The 21,161-nt window shown below is 37.8% G+C and overlaps 1 protein-coding gene and 1 long non-coding RNA gene across 28 annotated transcripts in view; both read right to left on the reverse strand.

Moving 5' to 3' along the window:
- DLG2 (discs large MAGUK scaffold protein 2) overlaps nt 1–21,161 on the reverse strand; it is a 984,419-nt gene that overhangs the window by 424,205 nt on the left and 539,053 nt on the right. The window lies entirely within an intron of this gene.
- On the reverse strand, nt 901–4,767 carry LOC137469155 (uncharacterized). The gene is made up of 3 exons (XR_010996372.1): nt 4,581–4,767; nt 3,779–3,876; nt 901–1,161 (listed from the first exon to the last, which is right to left on the reverse strand). It is a non-coding gene; the product is annotated as an uncharacterized lncRNA (long non-coding RNA).

Raw genomic sequence — 21,161 nt, forward strand, 5'->3', positions numbered from 1 at the left:
AGCCCTCTGACTAACTCAGCAGCTGTCCTCTGCTCTTGTTCCAACACGTCCGTTCTTTCTTGTGTTGGGGACCCCACTCCAGGTGGGATCAAACCAGAGCAGAGTTGGGGGAGAGACAATCCCCTCCCTCACCCTACTGACCACGCTGCTTTGGATGCAGCCCAGGACATGGTGGCTTTCTGGGCTGTGAGTCAACATTGCTGGGACATGTTGAACTTCTCATCCACCATCATTCCCAAATATTTCTCCCCAGGACTGCTCTCAGTCCCAATTCTCCTCTCAGCCAATACTGATACTTGGGATTGTCACAACCCATGTGCAGGACCTTTCATTTGGCCTTGTTGAACTTGAAGAATTTACAGACCCACCTCTCAATCCTGTCAAGATCCTTCTGGCAGCCCTTCCCTCCATCATGAATACCACAACACACAGCTTGGAGTCATCAGTAAACTTGCTGAGGGTGCACTTGAATCCCCTGGCCATGTCACCAAAAAGGATAGTGCTAAAGATACCACTCATCACTGCCCTCCACTTGGACACTGAGCCATTGACCACAACTCTTTGAGTGTGACCTGACAATCAACTGCTCATTCAGCAAGTGGTTCATCTGTAAAACCCACATCTGTCCAGTTTAGAGACAAGTTAACAGATATAAGGATATAGGGTAGAAGACAAGGTTGATTTCATAGAACTACAGTCTGCATTTCTAAAGGAGATGTAAGGGCAAATCAAAGAACAGTTGGGTAGTCACATACTGAAAATGCATATTGCAAGGCTTTGTTTCACTTTGCATCATTTATTAAAACAAATTCCAACATTTAGCTAAACAAAGCTGCTCTTCGGTCAAATAGCTCTTGCTCTGAGCAACATTCGCCTGAGTTACTTTCAACTTCCTCTCCTTGTTTTCATCCATTTATATTTAGTCTCTAATTTTACTTCAGATCATTCTTTATCCTGCTCAGTAATAATTAATTTCAAATGAAAAGTTCCTAGGGTTTCTTAGTCTATTTATTCAGTCTATTAACTAGTGTCTCATAGGTCAGCTCTATCCCATAAACATTCCTTTTTATTTTCTTCCAACTTTATCCAGTCTAAATAGGATTAGACCTTTGCAGGTTTGTACGATAGCAAGCGGTTAGTGACAGATTACTGACCAGAACGCTATGAAAAAAAACAAACAAAACAATCAAAATTATTAATTCCTGGAATACTGATAATACAAGTTTAAAAAATCAGTCCACACATTTGGGGGCTTAGTGCAAGACCATTCTTGGCAAACTATATTAATTTCATCAATGTCCTGGAGTACATCAGGATTAATTTAAGATAATCTTTGTGCAATTTAAGTTATTTTAACATCACATGTTACACCTTAATCTCCTTACTATTCAGTTAAGAATATGGCCTTGATACCACACTATGATACAGAATTTTTTTACCCCCTTTTCATATGTGTTAGACTTTATGTCCAGGTTGCTTTCATTAGATAACATCCTTCCTATGTATACTACAGCAGTACTCCATGGCTTTTATTCTCTGTACTGTTTCTTAAAAGTATGATGCACCAATGTTTTTATTTATACAAAAGATTTAATTTTATGTACATAAATCATTTATATGTACATGTTACTTCAGTTTCATAAACAGAACAATGTTAGTTGCCTCAAAGAACAAAATGGAAAAACTATTATAAGCAATTACTACAGTAAAAAAGAAATGCTCCTCTGAAGTGCGTTGTTAATTCACAGAATTTGGTCACTGCAGCTAAAACAAAACTCAAATTGGCAGCCTTGTTGGAAGTTGTGGTTATAATTCTTCTATAATGTATATATAAATAAAGTTCAAGAGGTGAAAATAAATAAACATGGATTGGATGGTAGCAGGAGAAATCAACATTGCCATTGGAAGATACCTCTGGAAGAATGGACAGCCCTTTGCCTGAATTTTTGTCTCAATATCACCAAACACAGTGCATGAATCTTTATTAGAAATAAAATTTCACTCGAATGTGAAAGTATATTTTTAACTAGTTCATGATGACATGTTCATCTACTATTTCAATCAGACATAATTTTGTTCCCTTATGACTGATTAGTGAATTGCTTTTATGCCAAAATAACTGTTTCTAAATATGTTCTTAAATAGATATAATGATTGCAAAAAATTACAACAGGAAAAAAAAAAGAGCATTTAACAACTGTGCTCCAGATAATTTTCAGCAAACAACTGTAGTGACTTATGAAGGCAATACAGAAAGTTTTTGAGAAAGAGTTCAATGAAAATTTAGGAAGAAATAAGAACTATTACTTTTTTAGTGCTTCTCAGAAAATATTCTGGAGTAGTGAAACTTAGCATACAGTGCTACTTACAGTAAAAGCTATTCTCTAGAAAGAGAGCTCTGGAGTGCTGCTGCAATCAAAACTGGAGCTGGACATGAAGAGTAACAAAAAAGCTTTCCGTTGGTACATCAGCAACACAAGGAAGACAAAGAGAAATGTGGGGATATAGTGACAAAGACATGGAAATGCCTTTGTTGTGAAGTGACTTTGCTTTCTCAATGTTTATAGGCAAGGTCTGCTATCCAGTCTCCCTAGACTCTACAATGGCCAGTAGAGCCCAAGGGTGGAAGTGCTACCCACAATACAAGAATATGAATCTAGAGACTCCTTAGGTATTGAATGCACAAAAGTCCATGAAGTTGGAAAGGAGGCATTCCAAAGCGCTTATAAAACTTGCCAACACTGTAGTGAGACCTCTCTCATTGAAAGGCTCTGGTGTCAGAAGAAGTCTTGATAACTGAAAAATACAAATATTGTATCCATCTTCAAGAAGGGTAAGAGGAGGATCTGGGGAACTAAAAGATGGGCTTCTTAATTTCAGTCTGTGGGATAGTTAAAGAATGAATTAAAACAAAAAGTTCACACTTCAAAACTGGAGGGAGCAGTTGATCTACTGATGGGCATCTCTGTCATTCATAGGAATCTTGACTAATTGGAGAAGTACGCTTGAAGACTCTCCATGAATTTCAAGGAAGGAAATGTGAAGTCTGGCACCTTGGGAGGAGTGCTCCCATGCAACAGAACTGGCTGGGGACTGACTGGCTTGCAGAGAAGAAGCTGAGGGCCTGATGGACAAGTTGAACAAGAATCAGCAGTGTGTCTTTACAGCAAATAAGGTAAATCATACAGTGGTCTGCATTAGTAGGAGTGTAAGAAGGACATCAAGGAAAGTGACTCTTCACTTTTCTGAATATTATGAAAACACCTCTAAAGTACTGTGTCTCTTAGGCAGAAAAAGAGAGATTAACATATTGGAGTCAAGTGAAGAGGGTCAATGGACTGGAGCATGGGATGTCATTTGAGTCAGAAAAGGTGTTAAGGGGCAAATCCAGCTGACCACCTTCTTAAATGGATGGTTACAGAGAAGCCAAACTTCAGAGCAAAAGGCAATGGCCAATTAACACAAGCTGCAGAAATGAAAATGTGATCAGATGTTGGAGATAAAAAATAAACACCGTGAATGGGATCCAGAACAAGTTTCCTAGCTTATTAAAACCACAAATGCTTACAGAAGTGCTGCAAATGCTTTCTTTGCTCAACAAGTGTCCCCTAGCACATCTTTTGATGTTTGACAGCTCAGTCTTTGGTGTCTCTGCTTTAAACACCCCCCAAGTATAAATCACATGAGAAAATTAAAGTAAATGAAGCTAATTTCTTGGTAGAAGGGACAATTGTTTAAAATTTCCAAAACTAACTAGAGTCAGTTCAGTCTTGTTTACCTGACTGTTTCCTCTCAACTGTTTTTAAAATAGTACTAACTGCAGACCTTGGCAGGTGAAGACCAACTATTTCAGTCTGGAAAATTCACACTATGTATCTGCCAACAAATAGAATGTGAGAAAAGTAAAGAAATTATATTAAAAAAAATCCAAAATAAATCAGCCTCATACTCATTATCCTAGGACATCCAACACAGCAAAAGAGACTGTCAAATTACATTAAATACTAATGGTCCATTCTCTTTCAGAGAAGAAAAAATACATTTGTTGTCAACAACATTTGGCAGGTGTTAGTAGATTATCACGGGATTAGATGTTTGAAGTTTGTAGACAAAGTATTTGCTTGACGGAGTTGAGGGTTTAATTGCAAGTTTTCTAAATCCTTCATTGTTTGCAGAGTCTTTGCAGGACAATGCACCTATAACCAACAATTGAAAATCAGCAGGAGTGTCGGGCCCTGAGGGCACTGTGAGGCTGATTGTCCCTGTCAACCTCCTCGTGTGCTACCCTCACCCCAGACCCCATTTCTGCCCAGTCTCGGGCCACAAGTCTCAGCTCCAAGACTGTCCTGTAGCACATGGTCTCCAGCTCCACTACAGCTATGCTCTCCCCAGTCATGACCATGGCTCACAAATTTAAGGCACCAGGGAATCAAAAGCACAATCACAGTTGCTGGAGGACCTGCTGTTAAGGAAAGTTCCCTGTCCAACCATACAAGAGTGACTCAGTCAGTAACACTCATTCAACCTGAGCTGAAACCCTTGCAGCAACACACCCCTACACCCACACAAGGTTTTCTTACCGGTTCCCAAGTTTCCCAGAGAAGTGCCTCAGGTATCCAGATCCTTACACAATTCAATCTTGGCGCAATAAACAACAAAATAACAGCCTGACCTAGTGGCTTTGCAGAAGGACCCCAAACAACGTAACCCCTGGGCTTTTACCCCCTCTCAGTCTAAATACTGGAAAATCTGGAGTCATTGGCTCCTGCTGTGTCCAGTCACCTGGATGGGCCACAGGTGTCCTTTGTTATGTGAAGACTCAGCTGTTCATGGCCCCTTTGCTCAGGACCCACCCCCAGAACTCAACCTGCAGCTCCATCAGGAGTTCCACACCAAGCTTCCTGCACTGAATGTGCTTCTCAGTGCTTCTCCTGCATGTTCTGTGATTTTTGAGGACACACATGCATACTTGTGAGTTACAAACTTTGTATTCCAAGCTGAAAGTAACCTGGGTAGATTTAGAAAATAATGAAAGATTTTTTTATCTCATCACAGTAAAATAATTAAAAAACTTTTACAGGCATAAAATCATTTATGTTACAGCTGGAATTTTGGCATCAAAATTAAAAAAACAATCACCTACATAAGCCCATGCAAATAATTTCTCTATTGAATGTCTTCTATGGCCTTCAGTTATCTTCATTATTTTTCTCTTCTAAGACATTTGAGATTCACTTTTCTTTGGACAGAAATATTTTTGATTTCTAAAGATCTGTCAGCAGTGTTTTGCCAATATATTTGCCATCCAAAAGTAATCTACATGCCCAATTAAAACAGAGGTTCATACTAAATCAATATTAGAAGTTAATATTTTGCCCTTACTGAAATAGGCTGTCTTCTGCTTCAGCTAACACAAAATACATACCATGACTCAGATTGTATTTGATTTATTTGTTCAAAAAATGAAAGCAAAATAAAAGCTATGTTTACAAAACTACTGGAAGTAGGATGTCAGTCTCCACAGCAGCTCGTGTATTGAGACACTCACCCAAGGTAAGATGTCCATGGACTCTTAACAGACAGTCTTGAGCTTACTCTGGAAGTGACTCAACAGATTCACAAGATCAATAGGTTTTGACCTAAAAACAAGGCTTTCCACCCCTCAGAGTATCTTGGTCCAGTATCCTGACCAAATTGACCACCAAAACCAGACAATCCTGGCCAACAGTGATGAGACCCTCTGTGTTGGGATGCCTATCGTCCAAGTGGATATAGCACAGCCAAAAAAAAAGATCTTGCCATTAGTAAGAAAAGCCTGAGCGAGTGCAGGATGTCTTGCCTAAGCTTATTCTAGCTGATTTTAGCTCGGTTAGTAATGATAGCAATAGCCCAGCAATCAGGTATTTATTCCCTGAACCTGATCTAGATTTATTTGGGCTGATAACAATTCATTAAGGATGGAATTGCCTGCGACTCTAACTTAAATGTATCATGGAAGAGAACTGATGAATACTAGTGCTCTCAGGCTACAAATATAAATCCTAAAACTAACTAAATAAATAAATGAATAACCCCAAGACTTGGTGGTCCTTGTCACTTCTAAACTAAAGCTGAAAACACTTGACATTGATTCCTTCATTCTCAAATACACACCTTCCAGAGTCCTTCCTAATTAGACTGAAAGTTGTTTCATGTTCTTCCCTTTTCTGAGTATCAAAACACAGACAAATAAATACTGTGAGATACGTTTTGGTTTTTACAGACAAAAAGAAAAAAGGAACAAAATAAAACCCCAGTAATCATTATGTTGATTCATCATTATAGACTTTTTTGTTAATGCCACAACACAACATCTGGGATCTACAATACTTCTTTAGGAAAAACATGTAACATCAATAAATTTATTGACATTTATTTTGAACTTCACCTCCAAACTAAAATGACCAACCGGACTCTTCCTTGCTATATAAGGAGAAATGGACGGGGACACATCTTTGTTTTCCCTGTGTCTACATGGACAGGTAATCAACCTATGGGATGTGTTACTGTCTGGTTTTTTTAAACCTCTCTCTGTGAGATTAACTGAGCCAGCTCTAGAACCTTTTCTAGATCAAAAACCATTTGGCAATATCTACTGACATTAACAAGCAGTTCAAGGGCAGTCAAAGATACATATTCTGGTAGCCTCCCTAGTTACCAATCAAACAAAACTACTCCAGTTGAGCTGCCATGCTTTTCTGTTTACTCCTGTCAGCCACCCAAGGACAGTGTGTGTGGTTTCATGGAGACCCCATGCACAGAACCACAGAACAGTTGGGGTGGAAGGAACCAGTGCTGACCAGAGGGGAAATATCACCTCCCTCAACCTGCTGGCTCAGCTCAGTGCAGCCTAGGAAACTCTTGGCCCCTTTTGCTGCAAGGCCAGGTTCATGGTCAACTTGGTGGTCACCACACCACCTGTTCCATCTCTCAATTCATGAACAGCATTCAACCCCATGCAACCCCTTGAACAACTTCATGGGAGAGCTCTGCTCTCAGGGTGGGCCCAGCATGGAAGTAAGAAATGGCTTTATAGGATTTGGCAAACTGATTAGAATATTCATCTAGTGAGAGAAGGAACTAGGTGCCGGTGTAGCTTAAAACAAAGTATTATTTTATAAATCTCATTTTCAATGTTCAAATCTCTTTGCTTTGACTGTCAAACATCTGGAAAACTGTAAAAAAATAAACCTACAACTCTGGAGCACTTTGGGATTGGTGCATATCAGAATACATGAAAGAATTTTGATAGTAGGACACTAACAGCCAGTTCCAGTCATCAAAAAAGGGGTTAGAGAGAGAATCTTGCCTCTCAGGGACCTAGAGGGCTCAGCATAAACCAATGGGCTCAAACACAGCAAGAAGATGAATAAATAGTACACCTTTTTTTTTTTTCTGGGACTACGGTATTTTAATTGAATTAACATGTAAGAGAAATGCTCCCCACGCTTACCAGCCAGCCAGCACTGCCAATGTGGCAATTATTTTCAATTATATTTTTTTCCTCACAAAAGCTGTCAATCCATCTGTAAAATGAAAATATATCAGAGCATTTAAAAGGCAACAATTCAGACCCAATTAAGCTTCAATCCAGAAAAGTAATTAATTTCATCTCATAGTTTAAATCTAAAAACTTTCTGGTACATTACAGCCTACTTAGTCAATTTATAAAAAGCAAAAATTATTCACTGAGGAAAGGTCCCTATTTGCTCTGACTTTAGCCCTGTCTCATGAATGGCCAAGTCACACAATGACCAGAACAAAACTGGGCTGGACACAGAACAATGCACTGATCTATACCTTAGCATGTATGCACTGCAGTGGCTACGACTGATCAGAAGATACAGAGAATTAGAGCTCTCTCTCCCTCCCCATATGCAAATAAACACTATATTTAAACAGTCAAAAGCAGTTCAGAATCTGGTGCTTAGTATTCCCATCTTTATTACAGTCACATTACTGCTTCTAGAGGCAGATCCCATCTGATTCTAAATCATTCTGATGGTGATAATTTCCATATTTTACTAGATTTTGCAATTCCGTAGTTATTGATGTAAACTACAAAAAGAATAATCCCCAATTTCTCCAGTAATGATCTCCCCAGACCCTGAGGGGGACTTTGAAAAGAATGTTAGTTATCTCTAATGGAGATATGTAAACAGATGTTGTATTTGTCATCTGATTAAGCTTTTCAGAATGATTGTTTAAGTCACTTACCCATATGGAACATCATATGTACCTACTGTTTAACTGGGCAAAGACAGTATGTCTGAAGAAAATATATAATTTGTGATATTTTAGGAACAGCAAAGAATACAATTTTTTTCTATTCTCATTTGGAACTATATTGGGGTTATCTGGATGAAACTGTTTTCAAGACTCCTCTCTCACCCACAGCACAACAGTGTGTACAGACAATCAAGATCTTACGGACTAATAACTTACTTATTCCTGTGACTGATGGCTTTGACCAGCCCTTCTGCCAAAGTGTTTCCACATTTCACTAAGGAAGCCATTTAAAAGAACATTATCACCTGTGGTCATTGCATATGCCTAGTTTTTTCACTATTGAAGTTGAAAGCTTTGGGTCTAATTTGCAACAAGATTAAAAAAAAAAAAAAGAACAAGAAAAAATGCATCTGATGTCACAAATTTTCTCATACACTTCACCTGCTTTACAAGGCTGAGCAAATCCTGAATTATCAAGCATGAATAAATCAAACATCCAAAATCAGTGTGAAAGTGAGTTTAGGTTTTCAGTTTGATTTTTTGGTTTGTTTGTTTGTTCACTGGTCTTTTCTTATTCCCCTGTGCTCTAATTTGCCCTAGAGTTTGTTATCTGAGTGATTATATTTCCTCTCTCCCCTACTGGTTCCCAGCTGCACTCTCCTTATCCTGTCTTACACAGAACCCATCAAGACAGATGGATTCACATAACCACTAATGCCCAGTTTCAAAGATACTCGGACTCAAAATGTGGCTGTGTTAACACAGAGCTGTTCCCAAACTCATACAGTCTGTTTCTCAGTCAGAGTTATTGTACTGGGGCATAGAACAGAAAGACTCTGTGCTTTCAGTTCCAATAAACATACACATCCAAGGATGGAGTGACTTGTTATGGCAAAAGGCTAACTTCATCTTGAAGCTAATCATGCTTAATCCCTGGGAAAATAATACCCATGCACTTTGGTTAGCAGTGGGAGCAGTAAGAACGTTCAGCATGTGCAAGAAAAAATAGCTCTTTGAAGACTTAATTATTATCTCTAGCAAATATATGGAGAGCCTTTGTGATTTCTGGATTGTAACTCAGCCAAATTTGTTTGCATTTCCAAGAGCACAACCATTAAAGAAAATAATCTGGCTCTTCTAGAAGTGCTGGAATGTCAGGAATACAAAAATATTAGTTCATAAATGACTAAATTATTATGGATAAAAATGGGTCAGATCAGCTAGCTTGAGGCAGACACAGAACATGAAAAGTTTTAATTTAACATTTAAAATTTTTTCGAAGTTACACACTGAGAAATGTTTGTACAGACAGAGTCAAGCCATTCTAATGTTATCAGTTACCAGTTCTGCCCCCCTTTGCTGGTTTTAGCTGGACTATGGGAAGTTGTGCATGAATTCCTTGATTTGTTTTGCTTGCACAAGCAGCGTTTGATTTACCAGCGAAAGTGTCTTTATTCCAAACCACAGATATTCTCATCTGAACTTTCCAGTTCTCTCCCTGATCCCAGTGTGGGGAGCAAGTGAGTGGCTGTGCTGACTCAGTGGGGCTGAGCTGCTGACTGGGGTTAAACCACGACAATATCAAATTCAGCTCTGGTGGCTATGATGTAATAATTACAATTACTTTCTCCAGTTAAGTAACTTTGGTTTTTACTAAGTCTATAACTTATCTCAACCAGACTTTTTCCTTGAAATACAGTTAAACATTTCCTATATATATAATTTTTTTCTTTGTTATATCATCAGTAGAACAGAAAGAAATGTTGCATCCACTTGATTCAGATTCCCAGCCAGTGCTGCATGAGGTACAGGTTTCTTTGTCCTCATGGCAGCTGCTCCAATTGGTTCTGCTCTCTTCCACCTTCACCTTTCCCTTCTTCACTTGCCACATCTGTTTGTTTCAGCCTCTAGTGTTCAAGTTTCTGATTAAACTTCCATTCCCCTGGCTAAGACATTGTGACATATTTTACTGTTTTTTTACTATTGCAAGTATTTCTGTCATAAGAGAAAGTCACTTCCAAGCCTCCTCCTCCTTCTTGCGCTTATTTAGATATTTCAGGTACCCATAAATACATTTTCAGACCTTCACCAAGAGATTCTCTAATGAAAATTTTTAGCAGTTCTGTTTCAAAATGCTTCAGCATCCACCTAAGAGTTGACAAACATATTAAAAAGAAGCCAAGAAACTTTCAAGTACAGCTTGAATGGTGCTGTAAAGAAGAAACAAGCCACCAGTGTATGAGTGGATCTAGAAAATTCATGTTAATTAATTTTTGTACTTCATTAAAGAAACCAGGATTCACAATTTAATGTGGACCTTGGATTTTACTTCTCATCCCTGTCCTGTGACAGTCCAAAGTATCTTAATGACAGTATTGACCGAATAAGCATAGACTTTCATTTATTATATTCTTGTTAAAATTAAAAGTAATGAGATAAAGTACATAATCACAAAGACGACAAATAAACAAACATGGATTAAATGTAAAACGCATTATTTCTTTTACAGCCTTGAAAATTTTACTCTTTTTGAAGATTACCATTAAGTACACATTATCAAATACCCTTGATATGCTGTCCCCCAACAGATATCAAGGTTCCCCATGAGGACCAGGGCCTGTGAATTTGAGACAGATCCACTGTCTATAGAGAGACTCATCTGCTTTGTATTCCTCTTTGGGTGACCTGTAGCAGACCCCCACTATGATACCACCTGTCCCTGCCCTCCCTTTAATCCTGACCCATAAGCTCATGGTCTCCTCTTCACCCATTCCCAGGTGGAGCTCTATGAGCTCCAGCTGGTCAGGGACATTGAGCAGAAAGGCAACAATACAACTCATTCTAAGATAAACAGATGAGCCCATGCTATTGTCACTGGTACACCTGACTGATGATAACTTTTCCCCCTACTGAATATTCTTAATGACAACATCAGATTTCAATTTATTGTGCTGTTAGTACCCAATGAAAACAAAAAATAAAGGCATATGGTTTTCCAAACAGCCATTTCATTTAGTGAGTCTGTATTGGAGAAGTCTCTGCAGTAGTAGGTGTTAAGAGCTGAACTTCAACAAATATAGAACAAAACAAGAGATGAAAGTCTGTGTTGTGCCTTTGAGATTTTCTACATAGTTCAGGCATCATTAAAAGGAGTTACTGCTGAAATCTGAAGCACAGTAATTGTCTGGCACTGCCTCCCTGTGTCATTCTGCCCTGAGTGCCTTTGTGCATGCAGGTTAAACTCCATTGCCAAGAGCAAACAGCAGAAGGGCACAGGGAAGGTGGCATGATGTTGGTCTTGTGCGGAGCCAGGCGCTCTGCAGGAGCTGCTTTGGGCTGTTTCCCAGTTCTTGGAGACACCATTAATGAGGCCAAGACGCAGCTTCAGTCAAATTCAGTCTGTCTCACAGCAGAGCCATTGCTACAGCAAAAATCTTCACAAGGTTCAGCAATATCCTACAGACAGTGACCCTGCCTGCAACACCTGAAGCCCACAGGGGTGCTGAGTGTGTGATAACGTACTCCAGTACACCAGTCCCTCCAGCAGCCCTGCTTCCAGCAAGATTCCTTATGCCAGGGCTGGCAAGCATCCCCAGCACTAGGATCTCCAGTAGCAGGAGAGAGGGGAGGGGAGGGGAGAGAAACAGCTCAAAGGAATGCTGTCCTCCCTACAAGTGATACAGAGTTTTGGACAGGTAGAAGCAAGCCATTATAAAAGTAGAAGGCGTTATCAGTTCTGTGGGTATTTTTTAGCAGTTCCATATTGCTGGGGCTTTTTTCCTTATTTTTTTTTTTTTAAGAATTCTGAGGGTTACTCGTCAACACAGAGTCAAGAGCTACAAAATCAAATTGGAAAATTTCATCAGCTGCACTTGTAGAACACAAATTAGGTTTCTCCATGATATCAAGCAAGCTTTTTTACACAAAAGACATTTAAGAATGCTTTGAAGACCAGACTTTTCAAATTAAATGGGTTTTTTCCTAACCATTAAATAGTTAACACCTGAACACCTGATGCAAAAGTAATTTTTAAATTCTTTTGATCCCAGTCGATGAATTAAAGCAGATTATTAATATTTCAATTTACACTAAGTGCATTTACATTTAAATTAACCTTATTTAAATACAACTTTGATTATATTCAATGCTAATATAGCAATTCTTAAATTCCTTTTCTGATCAAATAAGAGAGCCTTGAAGTAGTGCTCAAAATAATGCATACAACAAATCTGAATAAATTTTGCAAAAGGACCGATCAAATATAATTAATAATTAAGAGCAGTTTCACATGATTGAAAGTATAAACCCTGACATTTTCCTAGATGGTTTTAGTAAATAGCAGTGTCTTTACTATGTATTTGTTTTAGAAGTGACTTTAATGAGTCCCCATTTTCTTTCTCTCTCTCTCAAGAGTCCTTTAGTGTTGCTTCTAAGGGTCAACAAAATACGTGAATATTTAAGGTTTATACTAGTCTATCAGCCTGCTGACACACTTTCCATGAATACACAGTATTTTTGCCATAACACTGAAAATACAAGTTTTATCTATCTAATTTTACATATAACTACCTGCATATGCCAGCTTGTGTGCTCTTTGTTAGTGTTCAGTGATTGTACAGCCAATCAGCAAGGACACAAACAGATATATTATTTAAATAAATTTGCAAGTGATTGCATACTTGAAAAGGTCACTGTACAGACTAAAGAGCACTACAAGAATCACACGTTCTGAAAGAAAAAAAGGATTAAAAGTTAAGCAAGATCAACTTGTAGTTTTCAATATAGTAACTTGGCCTTGAATTATAATTGCCTGCTACACTGTTAAAACTCATACAGTAAGGGAAATATTAAAAAAAAAAATTAAGAATTCTAGAGATTCATATCACATTCTTTAATGTTTTCTCAGTAATAAACTGGGTAATTACTGATTTTTTTCCAACATTTCCTCACTTGTCTCCAACAGGTTTTCTCAAATTTAGGATATTCATTACTTGTTCCTTTACAGCCTGCAAGATTTGAGCCAAGAATAAAGGCTTTTGGAAGTTAACTGCTTACAGCATGTGGTTGAAAAAAAAATGAAAAGTGTGCAAAAGAGATAAATATGACTTGCATTTACATAGTATCTTCAGAAAAAATAAAAAAGGGTACATAGTAATTATATTAAATAAAGCACAGTAGGTTGGGGCAAGGAAGAGTGAAATCAATCCTCAGTTATTAACAAAAGAGAAAAAAAATAATGCTAAATAAATTAGAAAAGATAATAATGACAATAAGTTGCCTAAAGATGAACTCAATAAAATAAATGGGATATGCAAAATGGCAGAAAAATTATGTCTTTTTGAAGCTGTTTTTTCAATAGGAATCTCATAAAAGTTCTGGGCTCAACTGTGGCCAGTTGGACAAAACTGGAGAATCAAATTTGTAAGGAGAAAAATCTGAATTAAAATCACACAGCTGTCATCCTGACAGCAACTAAAGGAATGCAACCACTGGAACAAGATGTCCAGAGAGGCTGTGTAGTCTCAATCCTTGGAGATTTCCAAGACCAGGTCTGACAAAGTCCACAACAACTGCCCATGAATTCAAAATTGACTCATCTTGGTGCAGAAGTGTGGACTGGAGTCCTTCCAAGGAGGGCTCTAACATCTAAATGATTGCTTATATATGCTATGAGGATTAAAAACCAATATATGAGCTTGGAGTCTTTATACATTCATGTCTACATTTCTATAGTTTGTTGCTTTTCATTTTGGGGTTTTTTTTCTTCCTCCAATATTTGTACTCACAAATGTATTTGTCCTTTTGCTTTCTTTCCAGTTTCTAAGGGCTGATTTGGACTACAAACTCCTGAACTGCATCTCAAATACTTTCCAAATTTTCATCAATTAATTTCTTACAATATTTTACATTTTGTACTTTTGAGCTTTTTGCAAAAGCAAGTTTGCCTTTCTGTTGCCCAGTACTTGTGTGACTTCCTTTTAAAATTTCAAAGCTGAAATTATGACCACTGGAACAGAACATTTTTCCAAATATTAAGTATCACACTGACACATGTGTTGCAAACTCTTTGTTTCAATTCAGTGCAGACCTTACAGGGAAATTGCATTTGCTCATAGAGACCAAATCATGCTTCTGTTTTTTCAAGATTAATATGTAAAGGATCACAACCTTCTTGTTTAGCAATAATGAAGTGATATCTGATTCAAAGCACATGCAAAAGAAATTTAGCTGAAGAAGTCAGACAAAGGTGTCAAATCATCAGATGGAGTAAAGGAATTCCAGTGCAAATTCTGACTGAAATCAAGATAGATTCAACTATGCTCAGACATGGCCAGTGCTCACACAATATTTTAAATGACCAGAAATATGCTCTTTTTTTTCACATAGGAGACAGAGTTCTGAGTTCTGAAAAGTATTTGTGTAGATAGAGAGAAAACATTTATTTATTCATCTATTTTACACTTCTGATCTAAGATGGTGAAGCATGAATATATATAGATCTGCAGTCCTCATTCAACATTTTGTGTGTATATATATATATATATGTATATATATATATATTTCCATTATATTTTTATGATTCTATGATTTCAAGCAATAAGACTATAAACTTGCTGCACGGAGTCTTGGAAGTATAAAATCTCTTTAACCTGCCTCAGTTCCATCATAAACCTGCCAGGCAAATGCTCGCACATGCTTTGCTTCCTTCCATCCATCTACCATCCTGCTTTGCTTTCAAAACTGTTACTTCTGCCTGTGCTCTCTGCAGTACCCTGCTGCAGATGGTATGACAGCAAAGGGAGTCCTCTTCTCTCCCTGCTTCTCCTGGAAACAGCAGGTCCACTGCAGAAACTGGTCTGGTGTGTTCTTTAACACATGAATTGATCTGTCAGTTAACCCTTGACCACACAGATACCATCTTATTTTCCATATTTGCTGCTGCCTGGGCTCCACTGCTCCAGAGACTTACTGACTATAATTCCATGTTTCTGTTGAAAAACATTTTAATCCTCTGTGAAAGATTATCCTTCGAAGCTTTGCACAGGTAAGCTGCTAATACATGTCACAAAATTAATCACAAGGAAGACAAAAATGTTCTTAAAAATATGACACAGGGTTGCAAAATAATAATTTGTTGGTTTGTTTTTGATGTGGGTTTTTTTGTTGGGCTTTTTTCTGCTTTTTTGGCGGGGAAGGGTGCTGCCTATGTTGCCTTTCTTCATAATCCAGGTAAAACCTGATTGCTGTTATATTTTTCAAGTTAAAAAAAAGTGATTGGCTGTATTGAAACGAGTTAAGTGAAACAATGGGCCCAGTTAAGTTGTGACCTTCTGTTCATACACTGCTAAAAGCTGCTATCTAAAAGACACAGTAGCCAGTGTTAATTGTTTTAATTACAAAATACAAGTAGAATACAAAAGCAGGAGCTGACTTCACTATTGCAAAGAGCTTTACGTTTAGATGAGTGATGAACAATTATAGCAAATTGCGTCAAGGATGACATCGTCTGGTGAAAAAATGGGGGTGAGAGAAAAAAAATCCCCCAATTTCTATGCTTCACCTCAATACATTTTCAGTGGCCTACAACGTTATTTTCTCTATAAAAAGAATCCCATTTCCCACTTCTTCTCTCAACCAGGTTTGTGTGCAAGTTGAAAAGAAAGGGCATGAAAATATTTCAGCCAACACTTGTCCTCTGTCAAACCAAGTGCAGTGACTACAGAAGCCACGAGATGGCACATGGTTTGTGCCCTGGTTCTTACAGTAAAAACAAAAGCTTGCGTTAGGAATCAGAAGGATGAGTTACTACAGCTTTATTAGTTTTGTCTTCTTAACAACAATTTTCCGCTTCATGAGTTCAAAATCTGACTTTAATTGTTGCAAGTATTGAAGTTTCAGGAAAAAAAAATATAATTCAAGGGCATTAATCTGACCTCCAGAAAGTATATACATACCATGGCAGTGAAATATACTGCTTTTACCTAAAAACCCACTGCAGCATGCTCATGGACCTAATATAATCAGATAATATAATCTGACTACAGCAAAAAAACCCAGTAAAACTATTTCAATGAGCTAAACACTAATGCAACATGCAAATTCCTGTGGATATAGCCAATAACTTGCTTCCAATCCTTGAAATTCTTTTATAAAAGGTATTCATGACCAAGGCAATATTTAGGAATCTTACACATCTGTATCATTCCTACAGCACGATATATGTACACCAAAATTGATGTCTTATGAACCCATTTCCTTCTCCATGGAAACTACCTGAAATATGGCAAATGATGAGAACAACTCCATGGAAGTTGTAGAGGAGCAAAGACAGTCATGTTTATTCCCAAGACCTCATCCCCTAATACTGCTTATATTTATTGAATAATTGTATTCCATGAAAGTTTCAGGGTTTGCTCCAGAGTTTTTTTCTGTATTGGAAGAAAAGAAGCAGCTATTATCCAGCAGGAGTGGGGTAGTGGGAGGCAGGACAGTGACTGCTTTCTATTTTGGTACATCTCTGTGATCATTTTTGCCCACCTTAGTAGGAACTCCTTTAGTTTTTCTAATCACACTTTTTGGCATGATACAGCGGTTTGGTATCATATTTGTTCCAGTTTCAGACACTGAAAACTGTGTCCTGAAGAAGACAGATATGAGAAACTTTAAAGTAAATACCAGATTTCCTTCTGCCATAGTTCACACAAGACCAGAATGTCCAGCAATACATTCTTTTGGATTAATAGACACTGACTATTAAATTCAGAATGTCTCTTCTGAGTATTTTAATGCTAACAGTATAATTATGAAAAGTATCTATAAACTCCTTTCAAATGACAAAGCAATACTCCAGCTTCCTTAATAAAACCTCTTTGAGCTGCAGTGTTTCTAGGATTCAAATATTAAAGCTGCATTTTATGTGGTGCTTATCTACCACAGTGACAGGATTCTAAAAGATAGTTTCCAATTCAATTCACAGTAGTCCCATCAACTGGTTATTGATATTCCTAAGCTTGTGTAAAATTATATCATGTTTGCTTTCCAGTTTGGGAATATTTCTCTGGTTTGGATTTTATTAAACCTAATAATTTTATAAGCTAAATTTGTCTTATACAAGTCGGGCTGCAGTAATATACTAGAGAAGAGATTCATGAGATGAAATGCTGTTCTACAGCTCTTTCCCTTTTGATCTCTTCAGTGGAACTCTTGCATCCTAAAAGAACAGGGTTTTCAAGAATCAATTCTTGAAGTCCACCAGCACCTTGTATGTTATCAAGTGGTATGGGAACAAATGCATTTAGAAAATTACTCAATGCATACTTTTCACAATTATGCAATGTCTCACTTTACTCTTAATGGTGTTAACACAGGTCCATTGTAACACTGACTTATATTCATTTAGTCTAAAAGTAGTCCAGAAATATCTATATGCCTAATCATCTCAATATAGTGGATTAAGACCAGTTATTAAGGGAATTGCATACTGCAGAAGACAACTGCTTTATATGTGTGAAACAAAGAAAGATTCTTTTATTGTCTCTTGTTCTTTGCCTTTGAAACTCACTACTTCGACACTTCAAAAAACAACACCAGAAGGCAAGATAACGACAGTGACAGCAGGGGAAGACTCAGGAAGAAGGGGAAGGAAGACCGTATTTCTTTGCTCAAGGATTTGTTTTGGCCATGAAAGATTTAAGCAGTATAACAATTATAGATAGTTGTTTTCCTTCCCTATCTAATTAGAGTAAAAATGCATTAAGAAATTGAATACATTTTTTATTCTGTTCAATTCCATTATAAGGGACTGCAACAAACTGTAGTAGCTAAAACTGTAGTAGCATGCAATAAACGGCAAAAGCTGAAAGAAAATACCTACTACATTCAAGCATAACTCCCATGTATCAGCATCAAAACAGCAAAGACACAACTGGTGGCACAGCAAGCTGCCTGCAACCTGCATACAAAGGAAAATACTTAATTCCCCCCCTCTCTTAAAATTACAGTCTGCAAAATATTTATGGCAGACAGTTAAGTTGACACAAAATGTGTGACACTCTCCATGGGGAATAGAGACTCCTCAGGCGAGTTAAAGACTGGAAAAGTGAACACAAAATATGACATGTACGCAGCACACGTGAACTTTAACTCCAAATTGCTACTATCATGATAGCACCTGTGAAGTACGAAACTGGTTCTCCAGAAAAAGTGTTCAGCAGAGACCTAATTTGGTCAATGAAGAACTTGTAAGGTTTTCAGACTTGAAAGAACTTTAAACATCCGTTACTGAACATGCACATCAATAAAGGCATATAGAGGAAGGTGAGAAGGGCTTCTAACCCATTCTGGAGCACAATTAATGTCAGTCTCATTTGACTGTCAATATGATAGCAATTTCTCTTGCTCAGAGAGGCAAAAAAAAAAAAAAAAAAAAAAAAGAGGAAAAAAGAAAAAAAGACTGGGAAGATGACACCTAAAAGGCCTCAAGGCCATGTTGGACAGGGCTTTGAGCAATCTGGTCTAGGGGAAGGTGTCCCAGACCATGGCAGGGAGGTTGGAAATAGATTATCTTTCCAACCCAACCCATTCTGTGATTCCATGATACTAAGGCTGTTTCCAGGCTGAACTGAAGTTAGTGAGATATTACAGAAACCACTTTAACTGTTTCATAAGTCCCAGCCTTGGGACTTGGTGCTATTCCAAGGCTAGAAGGCATGACAAGCAGCAGAAAGTAGTCCTTCCACTTGTAGTAAAGCAGACTGAACTTCATTGTGAGTTTACCATCTGATTCATTGCTCTTTAACCAAGGTTCCCAAAGCTGTAAATCAAATCACCTTCCACAATATGGTCTTCTCCAAACAAGTGCGAAATAGAAATCTTTAAAAGGGCTGGTGTTGACTGTATACATTCCTTCTCTAAGGCCTATTTATGTCTCCCTGTTTTTTTCACCTGAAATTTTCTCCATTTTTCCTCCTTATGTTTTGCTTCTCTCAGGCTCTTCAAACCTACTGCATACTGAATATTGTAAGTTTTAATAAAACCTTACTTAAACTGGAATAAACTTACTTTTCCTTTCTCAGATATAACTCATTACATAATCCATAGTTTGCTAAAAAAACTCTTGTGGTTTAACCTCTGTAGGCAGCTAAGCTCCCCACAGCTGCTCACTCCCTCCCAGTGGGATGAAGGAGAGAATGGGGAGAGTGGAAGTGACAAAATTTCTGCCCCAGATAAAACCAATAGAAAACCAAAAATACTCAACAATCTTTTAGAGATATTACCTCCCAAACAAATGTAAGACCAGAAACACTGACTGGACCAAGTGGCCATCTACAGAGTATCCCATTTTCCAAAGTAGCCAGAAGAGGATAAAGGAAAATTCCCACCCAGATTCAATTGCTGGGTGTGCTGACACCCCTCCTACTCTCTAGAAGCTTATCTCCTACTCTCCTGTATGAGCAGAAAGGAGAGTAGAGGAAGGTCACTATGGCAGTTCCTTAATATGCACTATCATGAACTTTGGAAATGGAGCCTTCCTCAAGCCTGAGCAGTATGGGAATGACCAGAACAGAATAGAACAGAACACTGTTCAGCTGGAAGGAACCTACAGGGATCTAGTCCAACTGATCTAGACCACTTCAGGGCTGGCCAAAAGTTATAGCAAATTATACTGGGTTGTTATTGGATACCAGGGTGAAGAGATCAGCAGCTCTGTCTTCAGTCTGGTATGATGCAGCCTCCCAGTAACTCTGCCTGGCCCCTTAAGATCATCCACACAACACAGCTGCTCTAAGCGTGCGCCTCTGTCACTGTCCCTCTTCAGCAGAGACACTTGGATGGCATGTCTTAATAGTTCCAGCCTGGGCAGAACTCTGCTCTGGCTGTTGCATCTGAGGATGTTCTTGACTGATTTACCAAGGTCAGAGACATTTTGGATTATGCTGGAGATGTGGCCCCCTTGATGTGAATGCTGCTCTCAAAATAACCCATCTACTACATCTCCGCAGCATTTGTTTTATGGGGTAAAATCCCCTACGCTCCTATTTCCTGAAAAGGTTGTGCCATTGAACAGGATGACATTCTGCATCTGTTCTCTTCATTTCTGGTCATGTCAGTCTTTTTCTGTGCTCTGTGCTCCTAATAATTTGTAGGATAGAAGAAGGGGCTTGAGGTTTGGATTTTTGTTGGGGTTTTTGGTAGTTTGTTTGTTTGGGCTTTTTTTTTTTTTTTTTTTTTTTTTTTTTTTCCCAGCTCAGGTTATTATATTAGGGAATGACAATAACAAAGATTTCTATCCTGGGTATTCAAAACTCATGATGTTAAAATTGTTCATCCAGTCTTCACCATCACATGCACAGATCTACAATTGTTCATTTTAAATTTAATCACCCATTTTATCTTACAGTCTTTCAAGATCCTTTTGCATTTATTCACCCAGAGTTTCTTTCCTAGATAAAGCTGTAGTTTATTACCACCTAATAAATATAATTCTTGACTATCCACCCCAAACTCAAATGTGGCAATGTATGAACCAAATGTATTTTGCTCTTCCTCCTCCCCAAGAATCAGTTACCTACACTCAAAATCAATACCAAGCTGCTATACAGATTTTGCAAATCACTTCATACATACCATATTATGAAAATAAATAATAACCATTGTCTTGTTTATATTGTAATAGTAAATCTATTTGTATTTAAATATCTGTAGACTTTCCTATGTTAAGTATGGTAATATATTAAATCTCTATATTTTAGATTTCCAAAAAGTTGCTTCCTTTAGAATTTTTTCCTTCCACTACCACATACTAAACTTGGAAAGATTACAAATTTACATATTTGTTTAAACAAAGACATGTGTGCTACGGAACATATAAAAATAATTATGTTTCAGTTCTT

The sequence above is a fragment of the Anomalospiza imberbis genome, chromosome 2 (assembly GCF_031753505.1).
Source record: "Anomalospiza imberbis isolate Cuckoo-Finch-1a 21T00152 chromosome 2, ASM3175350v1, whole genome shotgun sequence".
Classification (NCBI taxonomy): domain Eukaryota; kingdom Metazoa; phylum Chordata; class Aves; order Passeriformes; family Viduidae; genus Anomalospiza; species Anomalospiza imberbis.